The sequence below is a fragment of the Neoarius graeffei genome, chromosome 5, assembly GCF_027579695.1.
Source record: "Neoarius graeffei isolate fNeoGra1 chromosome 5, fNeoGra1.pri, whole genome shotgun sequence".
Classification (NCBI taxonomy): Eukaryota; Metazoa; Chordata; class Actinopteri; order Siluriformes; family Ariidae; genus Neoarius; species Neoarius graeffei.
The window spans coordinates 34441701-34456724 of record NC_083573.1 but is presented as its reverse complement, the minus strand read 5'-3'; positions in this window follow the sequence as shown (position 1 = coordinate 34456724).

The window sequence follows — 15024 nt, the reverse complement described above, 5'->3', positions numbered from 1 at the left end:
ATTATTTCAAATTTCTCCTAAGAGGAATCAATAAAAAAGGTACATCTTATCTTATTATGAGCAGGTCTTTAGGGTGTCTCAAGTCATTTGTTTGTGCATGGAAACATTTGGGGCGGCACGGTGGTGTAGTGGTTAGCACTGTCGCCTCACAGCAAGAAGGTCCGGGTTCGAGCCCTGTGGCCGGCAAGGGCCTTTCTGTGCGGAGTTTGCATGTTCTCCCCATGTCTGCATGGGTTTCCTCCGGGTACTCCGGTTTCCCCCAAAGACATGCAGGTTAGGTTCACTGGTGACTCTAAATTGACCGTAGGTGTGAGTGTGAATGGTTGTCTGTGTCTGTGTCAGCCCTGTGATGACCTGGTGACTTGTCCAGGGTGTACCCCGCCTTTCGCCTGTAGTGAGCTGGGATAGGCTCCAGCTTGCCTGCGACCCTGTAGAACAGGATAAAGCGGCTAGAGGAGATGAGATGGAAGCATTTGACCCACTTGAGAAACCTGGAACACTCCACTGGAACAGTGGAACTAAACTCACTAGTTACCTGGTTAAAAAGGTAGCATGTGCAGCCTTTTTCATTTACATGACAGGTCAGTTAATGTGTGTGCACTGTATTTGCAGCAGTAGAATTTGGAATTGTTGCTGCAGTAGCAAACAGTAAATTTGGTAGTAGAGTAGCCTAGCTTTATGAAAAAGTGTCATTGGGGGGAAAAACATGAAAAGAGACCAAACTTGCAAATGGCCATTGTAAAATAAAGTAAAATTAAATCTGCCATGCCTCTCTTGCCCTGAACATTCAAATAATTAGTTTCTTTTCCAAGTCTGTAATTTTTCTTGCACTAGGTTATGCATTTCACTGTGTAACCTACATAGTTACTTTTAAAATCATATTTGAGTATGGAGTACAATTTGAATTAATATTGAAACCTTTCATCTACTTTTCTGTAACAAATAAAGCTATGTGATTGCACATGGGCCAATGAAAACCATGTGAGCAAAAGAAACCCCTGCTGCAGCAGACAGGTTTGAAGAGGTGACTGTGACCACTGAGCAGAACAGGAGTTTGAGGAATTTAGACTCAAGACTTAAGATTTTCTTATTAAAAGGTATTCAGTATAATTTTTTTTTTTTTGCAAAATTGAAGTTATCACAATATCAACATGTATAATAACACTAAATTTCCAGTGATAAACATGAGGATGCAGTGTGGTGACGAGTTGCTGCAACTGGACATGAAATTTCAATTTAACATTTATTTTGTAGTTGAGACATTTTTAACTAGAAATTTTATGTTATTACAACAACTCCAGTAATCAATAGTTAAACTAACGTGAAATAATATGCTGAAATAACAAAAAGGCAAAATCGATTTTACAGTGTGGTTAGCACTGTTGCCTCACAGCAAGAAGGTCCTGGGTTCGAGCCCAGTGGCCGGCGAGGGTCTTTCTGTGTGGAGTTTGTATATTCTCCCCATGTCTGCATGGGTTTCCTCCGGGTGCTCCGGTTTCCCCCCACAGTCCAAAGACATGCAGGTTAGGTTAATTGGTGGCTCTAAATTGACCGTAGGTGTGAATGTGAGTGTGAATGGATGTTTGTCTCTGTGTCAGCCCTGCAATGACCTGGCAACTTGTCCAGGGTGTACCCCACCTCTCGCCCATAGTCAGCTGGGATAGGCTCCAGCTTGCCTGTGACCCTGTAGAACAGGATAAAGCGGCTACAGATAATGAGATGAGATGGGCATTGGTCTCAAATAGAACCTCCAATATTTTTGTGACCAAAAAGGTAAAAACAAACAAAAAAAACCCCTTTGAGCTCAGACTGCAGGAGCGCTACCTCGGAAAAACTCCTCCTACAAACACGCTGATTGGATCACTATCTGCCTTATTTGCATACACTGTGCTGTCATTGGATGGTTTCTTGGTTCGTTTACATATGCACAGCAAGGGGGGTTGGTCAAGCCCACTTTTAAATACCATTGATAAAAATTTCCCCGCTCTGTTGATTTCTCATCTCATCTCATTATCTCTAGCCGCTTTATCCTTCTACAGGGTCGCAGGCAAGCTGGAGCCTATCCCAGCTGACTATGGGCGAAAGGCGGGGTACACCCTGGACAAGTCGCCAGATCATCGCAGGGCTGACACATAGACACAGACAACCATTCACACTCACACCTACAGTCAATTTAGAGTCACCAGTTAACCTAACCTGCATGTCTTTGGACTGTGGGGGAAACCGGAGCACCCGGAGGAAACCCACGCGGACACGGGGAGAACATGCAAACTCCACACAGAAAGGCCCTCGCCGGCCACGGGGCTCGAACCCAGACCTTCTTGCTGTGAGGCGACAGCGCTAACCACTACACCACCGTGCCGCCCGCTCTGTTGATTTATTATGATAAATATAAAATACAAATAAATGGACTAGACCAGGGGTTTTCAAAGTGTGGGAGAGTCAGCCCCCCCTCAGAGAGCAATTAAACAACAGCGCCCCCCCCCTACAATTTTTGTTGTTACTATACTTAATGTCAGAGGTGGAAAAACTGGATTGACAAAGTAAAAGTCCTGCTTAGGTTTTCCTTCTGCCTGTGCTCTCAACACAGGTGATTTCACCAATTAGCTCATCAACCTGGCTTAGGGGATGTGGTAATTAGGATCAGCTGGTTCATTGAATTGGCTGGAGCAAAAATGTGGCAGGGTTTTTACTTTCTGAACCCGGGTTTTTCCACCTCTGCTTAATGTTCCATTCATATTTTAGAAAATGGTTGTTGTACACATTTTTATTTTTTTCTTTTACACATTTTAAACATCTGTGCTTTTTGAAAACATCTTTTTTTACTCTTTTAAAACATATGAGCTTTATTAAAACATTCTTTTTTACACATTTTAAACATCTGTGCTTTTTAAAACATCTTTTTTACACGTTTTAAACATCTGTGCTTTTTTTAAACATCTTGTTTTACACATTGTAAACATCTCATAGCATAGTTAGCTAGCAGCTCTTGGCAGACAACACACTGTGGCAGTGGAGCATCCTGAATGAATGAATGAATGAATGAATGAATGAACCCTTTATTGTCACTGTTGCCAGTGAAATTGACCATCAACCTGCCCTTACGGGGGGGGGGGGGGACAGGACAGGAAGACAGGGATAAAAGACAAAAGAAACACAGTAGTAACATGAGGAAAAAAGAACCCCCCCCACCCCACTATGCTCCTATCAGGAGTACAGTGTGGGAGCATTTAAAAACCTCTGCACATAAGCACACAATAACACAAGTACACTTTAAAACATGGGACTTGAGGGGGGGAAAGGGGGGAAGGAGGGGGCAATCAGGGGTGGGGGGAAGGGGTAAGGGGGTAGGAGGGGAGGGGAGGAGGTAGATGTAACCCAGCGCAAGCAAGCAGCCGTCCACTCCTGCAGCCATGCAAGCGGCGCTGGTCACGCACCCGCTTGTCACACTGGGGGTGAAAAACGGCGACCACGGAAAATTGGGGAAGGAATGCGAAGAGCGAGAGTGTCTCCCAGCAGTGACCTTCTGGGGGAAATGTTGTCCCAGCAACAGCCTTGATCAAGGCCAGTGCTGTTCAGGGAGCTGAATGTCGATAAGATAGAGATTGTTTGGTCTTTCGAACAGATGCAGTCTTTACACGTCCACACCACTCATCCATATCTGTCCATTCTGTTCAATTCAATTCCATTTGGTCTCCGAAATACGTATTCCTTGCAAAGCTAAAAGCTGCTCCGAGATAACAACCATTTTGTGGTTAAAGTTCTGAATGTCCACAGTCCAAGTGCTAACAGCTTTGCCCACCACTCCAATCATATCGGGCAGCTTTGTGGGGCTTTGAACAGCTGTCACCGTTGTCTGATTTCCTCGATATACCAGGACAATGCCTAATCCAATCAGCAAAAGTCCTGTAATCATGGTTCCGAATAGGTAGATATCTTCAATGTCCTCCACAGATGTTCCGGCAGGACAGGTGGGTTCCCCCGAACCCAGAAACTGTGTCAATTTTGTTAGGAGACCAGTTTATCAAATCCATGCTTTTTTAGTTTAGAAATTCAATGCGGAGAGATTCTCTCAAAAAAATGAAAAAAAAGTATAGGCAGACAAGACGAAACAAAGAGCACAAGCTGGAAAAAAAGGAGAGGAGAGGAGATGCGACCACCTTCCATGAGCATGGAGGGAAAAAAAATTCTTCAGATCCAGTCCATGAAAATCCAAACTTTAAATAATCGTGGTCATACTTCCTTCTTTTTTTGCTTGGCCCAGACTCTGTCTCCTCACTCACTGTAGCTTTAGGTACTAAAAATCGATCCATTTTGTCTCTGGCAAAGGCTAGCTGAAGTTCGCTAAATGTCCACAATAGTAACTTATTCTGGTTTATTTTTCCTCACGTTGCACCCCCATACATGTCAACCTATACGGAATGTCCGTATTTTATACGGATTTGATTCAATAAACATAGTATACGGGCGTATAAATAAAGTTATATGGATTCTTTAAAAAAACTTCAATATTTATTTAGAGCTATAATCAATTCCCACGATGATAAGAGCGCATAACATTTACAAACATACTGTACACCACAGACAGCCAGTAAAGAGTCTTATGAAATCGCGCGTTATCTTGTGGTAGCGAGACTTCATTCCACTTTTGATCATGCGCACACCACATTGCGAGAATCCCGCCAACCGTGAAATAGACATATAAACATAGACGCCGCCTTCTGCGTAGAATCATGCGTCATCCTCACCGCCATATTGGATGTGGCAAAGTGGAGATTCTTCAACCATCTCTGGTATAGCGTCTAGACAGTAGCCGAGAATAAAGATGCCTCATTCATGTGCTGCGTTTAACTGTACCAACAGGTTTACTGTCCAAACGAGATCACATGGGATTACCTTTCACAGGTGAGACTGGAAAAATACTTTTCATTGTATTTGGTCATTATAACGTAATTTTACGAACAGATTTTTCTGACTTTGTGGCTAATATGAAGTCTCATGCATAATAGCTGCTCAGTGAAACCTGTCTCCAAACAATGAAGTATTTCCTTCATAACTATGCTGATAACACTTTGTGTTTTTGTCAAACATTGGAGCTTTGTATTCATTCTGAAGGTTTATTGCTATTAATATTGAATAAAAAGTAACTGGGATATATCATTATTAATTATCATTCAAATTTTAGGTAAATTATTTTAATTTGCATCTTATATGGATTTTATAAGGGAAATACAGATTTTGGAGGTTAGTTATACAGGTTTGATTGACCAAAGGTTGGCATGTATGCACCCTCCCTGAAGAACTCTGGCGCCCCCTAGGGGAGGCACACCCCACACTTTGAAAAGCCCTGGACTAGACTAAAGAAATCACTTTCAGACGTTTATGCTCATTACAGAGGGAAACTGCGTTCCACTGAGCTCTAGCGCTGGGCCATTTCCAGGAAATGAGAGTTTTGGTCATGGCAACAGCGTATGTATGTCAACCTCGGTTCAGAGGTTTCAGTTTCAAAAACTAAGAGGTAAGAGTAGAATAATATAAAGTATACACACTTGGTATATTTTACTTAAGTGATTTTTAAATTGTTCATTTTCGGATTCCGCTTCATTTTTGTAGCTACTGCCTCATCGAGTAAATATATATGCAATATTTACTGTATGGACATGATATCATAAAACAATTTTATTTATAAGCAGTAGCCACATGGACCCATAAGGTACCTTTTTTTCGCGATATCTTCCTTCATATTCATTATAAGTGCGACCGGGCGAGGTTTGTTTTGCCTGGCAACACTTGTTGTTGTTATTATTATCTCATCTCATTATCTCTAGCTGCTTTATCCTGTCCTACAGGGTCGCAGGCAAGCTGGAGCCTATCCCAGCTGACTACAGGCGAAAGGCGGGGTACACCCTGGACAAGTTGCCAGGTCATCACAGGGCTGACACATAGACACAGACAACCATTCACACTCACACCTACGGTCAATTTAGAGTCACCAGTTAACCTAACCTGCATGTCTTTGGACTGTGGGGGAAACCGGAGCACCCGGAGGAAACCCATGCGGACACGGGGAGAACATGCAAATTCCGCACAGAAAGGACCTCACCGGCCACGGGGCTCGAACCGGACCTTCTTGCTGTGAGGCGACAGCGCTAACCACTACACCACCGTGCCGCCCTGTTGTTGTTGTTGTTGTTATTATTATTATTATTATTATTATTAAAAAACATTAACTGACTTGGTTATGTGAGCATAAACTATAATATATAAGAGCCTACTGCATGTTTTCTCTTGTTATAACAGCAAAAATCGAATCACTAGCCCAGTTGTCTGTATTTGATAAGTGACAAAACACTAGAAACAGCATAGATACTAAAGGCACATGAACCGACATGAACAAACATGTTCAAATACAAATACACCATACAGTTTTGTGACAGCAGCTCGATGCTAAATGCTAAAGCTGATTGGCATGTGGTGGTTAGATTGTTTACAGTTATCTTTGATAATTACTGAGGATTAGACTCTGCTGAGTATTTTGACACCAATTTTATGGAAACGAAAATCCCAGGAGTTTTTGTTTGCTTTTTTGTTTGTTTGTTTGTTTGTTTGTTTGTTTGTCTTTAATAAGTTTTTACAGATGAACTTAAATTTGACTGGGTAAAGTAAAATAATCCAAAAAGGGATGTGTATATGGCTTGAGCCAAGGAATCAGAATTTTAGTCTAGAAATGAGTAGAACTGTGTGTGTGTGAGTTTAGCCGGTGGAGGTCAGCTGCCGGGGCTTCGCTGGGCGGTCACTCTGGAGAGCCCTCGGGTTGCTAGGGATCAAAGGGCTCGCTAGGAAGCAGCTGGTAGCCAACACCAGTAAACAAGCAGAGGCAGCATCAAGATGGATTTGGATACAGCGGGAGGTGCGGTGGGAGAGCCAACCGGTGAAGAATTAACATCTTCATAGAGTCGGGTGGTGTTCAGAAGGGGCAGGTCCAGGATGCTGGACCTGCTGTCGAGCCCCCCGAGGTGTCGTGGGCTTAAATACGACAAAACACCAAGGAAGGGGGTGCCCACCTGAAGATCTGCTGATGCCACCCGGCTTATGGTATGCAGCCAAGTCTCGGCTCAGGGAGGAGGATGGCCCTGTCATGCAGAGTCCCGAATGTGCCTGGAAGGGAGGAAAGACAGAGTGAGAGAAAGAGAGAGTGATGCCACTGGCTTGCAGATGGCGCAGGGGCGAGTACCTGTAAAGGCGAGCCAGTTACGATAAACCCTTATCGTATTTCGCATATATAGTCTACCAGAGGGTGCAGAGGTGGACATGTCATTCAAGGTTCATGAAAATAGCTCACTATAACCTTGCCACATTTTAAACTTAAGTACACTGCCTATGGATGCCCACACCACAAACTGCATACACACACACACACACACACACACACACACGCGCGCACACACATACACACATGATGGCTGTCGACTCGTTAAATGAGTATGACCATCACTGACTATGATAATCTTTTTAGTTGTTATGTGAGCAACAATGGCTTTTGAAGCCAGCAAGAGATTTGCAATGCTTGTTGCATAGATGACAAACGTAGTCATTATGCACTGGTCTTGCATCAGGTGGAGCCTGTTGTTCTTGCTGTTCATGCACTCTCATATGTCATGTTATTCCGGAACGACTTCTATACACCTTTAGACAAATTTGACAAGTCAGGTCATAGTGTTGAGTATATTCATCATAGTTGAGTGGAACTCTGTCAGCATGGCTTCTTTGATGGCGCAGTAGCCCATCCCTAGAGAGACAGGTTCTGCCACATTGTTGACATTCATATTGAGCGATTGCAGGGTCAATATCATCAACTTTCCTTACCGCTTATTTGACTTGTGCCCACCTGACTGCATTCTCATGGAACGTTTTACACCCGTTGTAAATTGTCTGTCTCCACATTCCCTGATCGCAGGCCGTAGTTTCCCAGTCATTGTTGTCTATTTTGCACCCTACTAGAGATTCTTTAATGCAGTCTTTGAATCGCTTTCTAGGCTTATGCTGCGGCTGAGTGCCCTGTAGCAATTCACCATACAGCATCTGCTTTGGGATTCTGTTATCCTCTAGGCCAGCGGTTCCCAAACTTTTTTGGCCACGCACCCCCTTCTATACTCCAACCAGGTTGACACACCCCCAGTTCCCCAGTTTCAAAAAACACACGCTTTCTTATAAAGGCAGCATCTTTAATCGTGCTAAAATGATAACAAATATCGTTTGCCACACCTGAAAAAAAACACCAAAGCTTTCTTACAAAGGCAGCACGTCGTGCTCGAATGAGAACATCGAATCACATTAACATATTATGCGCTGTTGTATTTAAATTAGATAGAATTTGATTGAAATGTAGCAGTTTTAAAACGTTGCAACACGGTAAATGCGCAAATTCATTACAAAGGGAAATCACATCGAGGCATATAGTCTACCAGCCAGATATGGGGAAAATATATGATTTTCATCCGTGTTTAAAACACTAGCAACACAACCCTGTCATTACAAGGTTATGAAAATGAATTAAGAATGAATTTAATTTGCAAAAAAGTTAACATATAATAACAGTAAAAATAGCAATGATAATTATGAACATATGCATTTTAAAGAGATACAATTAAGGAGCATATCAGGAACAGATAAAGAAGAGGATCCATCTGATTGTGAAGTGCAGCGCTGGTGGCTCAGTCTGCAGCGAGAGAGAGAGAGAGACAGATGGTGGGTGGGTCAGATGGAAATTCCTCCCTATCTGTTGGGGTTTCTCCTCTTTCATCCCTGATTTGTGGTGGCACATTTAGTTTTGCCGATTTCAACCAGTTGAGCATCGCGAATGAATGAATGAAGCCACAAACTACTGCAGAACCGTTACGGCGTAGAAGAAGAGTTAAAAATCGCCATTACATTTTTTTATCTTGCGTACCCCCTAGTGGCAGCTCGCTCACCCCCGGGGGTGCGCGCACCACACTTTGGGAAACCCTGCTCTAGGCGTATCACGTGGCCTGTCCAGCAAAGTCTGTGATGATGAGTCAGTGCTTCGATGCTGACAGAGTTAGTACTTTCAAGCACAACTGTGTCAGGTGTATATGACAACCAGTGAATTCCGAGAATTGACCTTAGGCAGCATTGACGAAATCGTTCAAGAGCATCAAAGTGTCTTCGGTGTGTGACCCAGGTTTCGCAAGAGTACAATAGGCAAGTTAGAACACGTGCGTTATAGATAGATATCTTAGTGACCTTTTTCAACCCCCACTGATTCCATACCCAGTCCTTAAGAGCAGCAAAAGCCTCAGTTGCTTTCTTCACACGACTTGATATTTCGTAAATGAGCGTGCAGTGGTGGTTGATAGTGCTGCCAAGATACGTGAACTCATCAACCACCTGCAGTCTGCGGCCATCAACATGAATTGAAGGTTCAATATAGGGTTGGCCTGGAGCTGGTTGAAACATGACGACTGTCTTATATCAAGGCTGATGGTAAGGCCAAAAGCCTTGCAGGATTGCGACAACCTATCCATGAGAGTCTGCATTTCCTGCTCACTGTGAGAGACCAGGTCACAGTCATCAGCGTAAAGATGATCACGAACCATAGTTTGAAAGGTTTTTGTTAACCGTTTGCAAAACGGCGAATATTATACAGTCTGCCAGTGTCATGATCCACCCCGGACTTCCACTCCGGAGAATCATTATCTCCCAGTTCAGCGCAATCCGGATCTGGGATGGGACTTCCATCTTGCCGGCATCCACTTCCTGGTTTGCTCTGCTGTGCATAAATAGACCATTCTCAGAAACGGACTTTGCCAGAACGTCTTGTTGGTTTCTCATGTCGTCTCTGTGCCATTATTGTTTCCTGGATTTTTGCTCTCTGTTTTTGCCTATTCTTTGCCACAGTTTTTGCACTCTTGACTTGCCATTTTTTCATGTTTTTTGTGCTATGTTTTTTGTTTACAGTTTTTATCAGGACTATTTTTCATGTTTTTTCATACTAGCATTTTGTCTTTGCCTACCTCGTTTTTGTCTGGACTATTTTTGCTATTTCTGTTCATTTATTCTCTTGGACTTCAATTAAATATTTTTTTATTCATTGAATTTTCTGGTTTGTGTTTCTGCTTTTGGATCCTAACTCACCACATCTCGTCACCCATAACAGTATGTTCTGGCCAACATGGATCCAGCGGAACTTAACCATCTGAGAACGACTATGCAGCAGCAAGGAGCCCTCCTCGGGACCCACCAACAGGAACTCAGGCAGATCACCCAGAACCTGGCCACTCTGTCCGACTCACTCAACCTTCTAGCCACACAACTCCAGCACTCCCAAGCTGTGCCTACCCCTGCCCAGCCATCTCTTTCTTCACCTCCTGCCACTGCCACTCTCCACGAACCAAGACTCCCTTCGCCTCAGCCCTACAGTGGAGAACCAAGTACCTGCAGATCTTTTTTGTCACAGCGTTCACTGATCTTGGAGCTTCAACCTCTGGCTTTCCCCACAGAATGCTCCCGGGTAGCCTATACCTTCACGCTCCTCACCAGCAAGGCCAGGGAATGGGGGACACCAGTCTGGGATGCCGATGCGCCCTGTTGTTCCAGCTTCAAGGAATTCTCTGAGGAAATGAGGCAAACATTCGACCGCTCTCTGTCTGGCCGGGAGGCGGCAAGAGAGCTCATGGAGCTGCATCAGGGGTCCCAATCTACCTCGGATTATGCCACTGAGTTCCAGACATTGGCAGCGTCATGCGGTTGGAACGAAAGTGCCCTGGTCGACATGTTCCTACATGGCTTATCCGACACCATCAAGGATGAACTCGTCTCGTGGGAACTGCCGTCGGACCTCTCCAGCCTGATGGACCTTGCCAATCATATTGACGTGCTGGTTCAACAACGGAGGAGAGAGAGGGGCCACCTCAACTTCAACCCCTCTCCACCTCCCGCCTCATCTGTCAAACCCATGCAGGTAGATCAAGTATGGGTGTCAGCAGAGGAACAACTGCACCAACAGAGCACAGGGGCTTGCTTCTACTGCAGTCAGCAGGGACACATCTGCTGAACCTGCCCACTAAAAGGACGAGCCCACCAGTGAATCGAGGGGCCCTGGTGGGCAATGCTCAGAACCAGTCCCCTGCGGACTGACCCTTGCTCCCCGTTATCATCACACTCAACAACTGGCATCACCATCTTCAGGTGCTCGTCGACTCAGGGGCGGACAGGAACCTGATTTGCTCCACCACCGCCAAGGATCTCGGAATCCCGTTACTCACCCTCGAGGTCCCTCTCACCGTCCTGACACTCAATGGCACTGGCTTGACCACCATCACTTACCTCACCACCCCGCTCACCCTAAGGATTTCAGGTAATCACTCCGAAACTATACAACTTCACGTCATGAACATCCCTCACATTCCCATTATTCTTGGATTAACCTGGTTGATCCTGCCAGTAACATATGCTTGTCTCAAAGATTAAGCCATGCAGGTCTAAGTGCACATGGAAGGTACAGTGAAACTGCGAATGGCTCATTAAATCAGTTATGGTTTCTTTGATAGCTCCACATGTTACTCGGATAACTGTGGTAATTCCAGAGCTAATACATGCAAATGAGCTCTGACCCTCCTCCCCGCTCCCTGGAGCCGGGGGGTGCCGGGGATGCATGCATTTATCAGACCCAAAACATATCCACGGGCATGGGGGGGGTCCTCGGGGCTCCCCCTGCCCCGACCACTTTGGTGACTCTAGATGACCTCAAGCCTGTCTTCAGTAAAACCTGAGCAGTGTCCCTTCCCCCTCATAGGCCCTATGACTGTGGTATCAACCTCCTTCCAGGGACAGCACCACCCAAGGGACGTCTCTACTGTCTTTCCCCCGCCAAGAGACAGGCCATGGAGAAATACATCACTGAGTCTCTGGCAGCTGGGATTATCTGCCCTTCCTCCTCCCCAGCAGAGGCGGGATTCTTCTTGGTGGAGAAGAAAGACAAGTTGCTCCGCCCCTGCATTGACTATTGAGGTCTCAACACCATCACAGTCAAGAACTGCTACCCATTACCGCTCATGACTACAGCCTTTGATCTACTCCAGGGAGCCAAGGTGTTCACTAAACTGGACTTATGCAATACCTATCACCTAGTTAGGATCAGGGAAGGGGATGAGTGGAAGACAGCCTTCAGCACCACCACAGGCCACTATGAGTACCTCGTAGTCCCTTTCGGCCTGACCAACGCGCCCGCAGTATTCCAGGTATTGGTTAATGATGTCTTGAGGGACTTTCTTAACACCTTTGTCTTTGTTTACCTGGACAATATCTTGATTTTCACTTGCTCCCTGGATGAACATCGGGGTCATGTCCGGCAAGTTCTTCAATGCCTGCTGGAGAATAAGCTGTTTGTTAAGGCAGAGAAGAGTGAGTTCCATCAAGGCTCTGTCTCATTCCTGGGGTTCATCATCTCACCAGCCAAGATCCAGATGGACCCCCTCAAGATGGAGGCAGTTGCTGACTGGCCCACCCCATCTTCGAGACGAGAGCTCCAGCACTTCCTTGAGTTTGCTTCATCCACAACTTCAGCATGGTGGCCAGACCTCTCTCAGCCCTGACCTCAACCAAGACCAAGTTCAAGTGGGGAGAGGAAGCAAAAAAAGCCTTTTCCAGTCTCAAGCACAGGTTTACCACAGCACCCATTCTCACCATACCCGATTCTACCAAGCAGTTTATCATCGAGGTCGATGCCTCCGAGTCAGGGGTCGGAGCCATCTTATCCCAGAGGGCCAACAACAACAAGGTCCACCCATGCTCCTTGTTCTCCCTCCAGCTATCCCCAGCTGAATGAAACTACGACATCGGCGACCGTGAACTACTGGCCGTGAAACTAGCCTTGGAGGAGTGGAGGCACTGGCTCGAGGGGTCTGATCTCCCATTCCTAGTCTGGACCAACCATAAAAACTTGGAGTATCTCAAGTCTTCCAAACGTCTCAACTCCCATCAAGCCTGTTGGTCTCTCTTCTTCTCCCAATTCAACTTCACGCTCTCCTATCTCCCAGGCTCCAAGAACGGCAAACCCGACGCCCTGTCCAGGATGCTCTCTTCCCACCAAGAGGAGTCCAGGCCACTTGAGACTATCCTTCCTCAATGCTGCCTGGTGGGAGCCGCTATTTTAGAGGTTGAGACGCTCATGCAGAAGGCCCTGGAGCAGGACCCTGGTGAAGGTAACTCCAACAATATTCCTCGTAACCATCTGTTTGTCCCCTGTCATGTGCAAACTCAGGTGCTGCAGTGGGTCACGGTTCCAAGTTGGCCTGTCATCTGGAAGCCGCCCGAACCCTGGCTCTCATCCAGCAGCGCTTTTGGTGGCCATCCATCAAGGAGGACGTCCAGGAGTTTGTGGCAGCCTGTGACACATGCTCCCAGAACAAGACAGCCAATCGACCCCCTGCTGGCCTACTAAGACCCCTTCCTACTCTGCATCGACCTTGGTCTCACATTGCCCTGGACTTCATCATAGGACTCCCCAACTCAAGTGGCAATACATGCATCCTCGCTGTCATTGACCATTTTTCTAAGACCGTCCATTTCATTCCTTTGCCCAAGCTCCCCTCAGCCAAAGAGACCGCAGAAATACTCATCCACCATGTTTTCCACCTACATGGTCTGCCTACCAACATAATTTCTGACTGGGGTCCTCAGTTCACTGCACAGTTCTGGAGAGCCTTCTGCAAACTCATCAGGGCCACCTGTAGTCTCTCCTCAGGCTTCCACCCACAGACCAACGGCCAGGCAGAACGGGCTAACCAGACTTTGGAGGTTGCACTCAGGTGCATGGCGTCCAGGGATGCCAGTTCTTGGAGCAAGTACCTACCTTGGATCGAATACGCACATAACACTCTCCCTTCCTTTGCCACAGGTCTCTCTCCATTCCAGTCCTCACTAGGGTACCAACCACCACTGTTCCCCAGCCAGGAGGAGGAGGTCACCGTACCATCAGCCCAGGCCTTTATACACCGCTGCAGGAGGACGTGGGCATTGGCCCGGAGAAGACTCATTCGCTCCGCACTCACATCCAAGAAGCAGGCTGACAAACATTGCTCTAAGGTACCCACCTACTGAGTGGGCCAATGAGTTATGCTCTTCACGCACCACCTGCCACTTAGGGCTGTCTCTCACAAGCTGGCACCCAGGTTCCTTGGACCCTTCCTCATCAAGAAGGTAATCAACCCATGTTCCGTTAGACTGGCATTACCACTCACCATGCGACGTGTTCACCCTACTTTCATGTATCACAGCTTAAACCTCTGGTTTCCAGTCTTTTGCTTCAAGATTTCCACCGTGCTAGTGAGAAGGTCATTGCTGTTTTTTGATCTCAATGGTGTTATTGTTGCTATTTTAGGGCCAAAGGCTTTCTTCATCAGAATATACAACTCCTTGCTATTACCACTATCTGCTGCTGCTTGCATTTCTGCAGCTATGCCAGACCACCAGTTGTCTTCCATCTCCTGTAATCTGTGTTGTGCACGGGCATTGGCATCCTTGAACTGTTGGTTCAGCTGTTCTTGCAGTGCTACAGGAAGGTCCTTCTGAAGCATCCGTTCACTGATCTTGTTTTTATCAGCCAGGATTTCTCTAATTGCCTGCTCATTTTCATCAAACCAGTCATGGCTCTTGGCTGCTACTAGGCCAACAGTGTCTTTTGTGGCAGTGTAGATCTGATCGTGAGCTGCTTCCCACAAAGTTGAGTTGACCGCAGCTGATAGGCTATCTTTTAGAGCTTCCTGGGTAACAGGATCATGCAATTTTGCCACATTCAGATGTTTTGGTATTTTTACAGTCCTTCGATTCCTAGCAGGAGGCTTTATAACCAATCGCATTTGGGATCGTACAAGTGCGTGGTCTGTCCAACAGTCTGCACCTTTTAGGAATCTTACATTGTAGACATCCTGCATGTCATGTTGGCGGACTATGACATAGTCTAGCAGATGCCATTGCTGAGACCTTGGATACATCCAGGTTGTC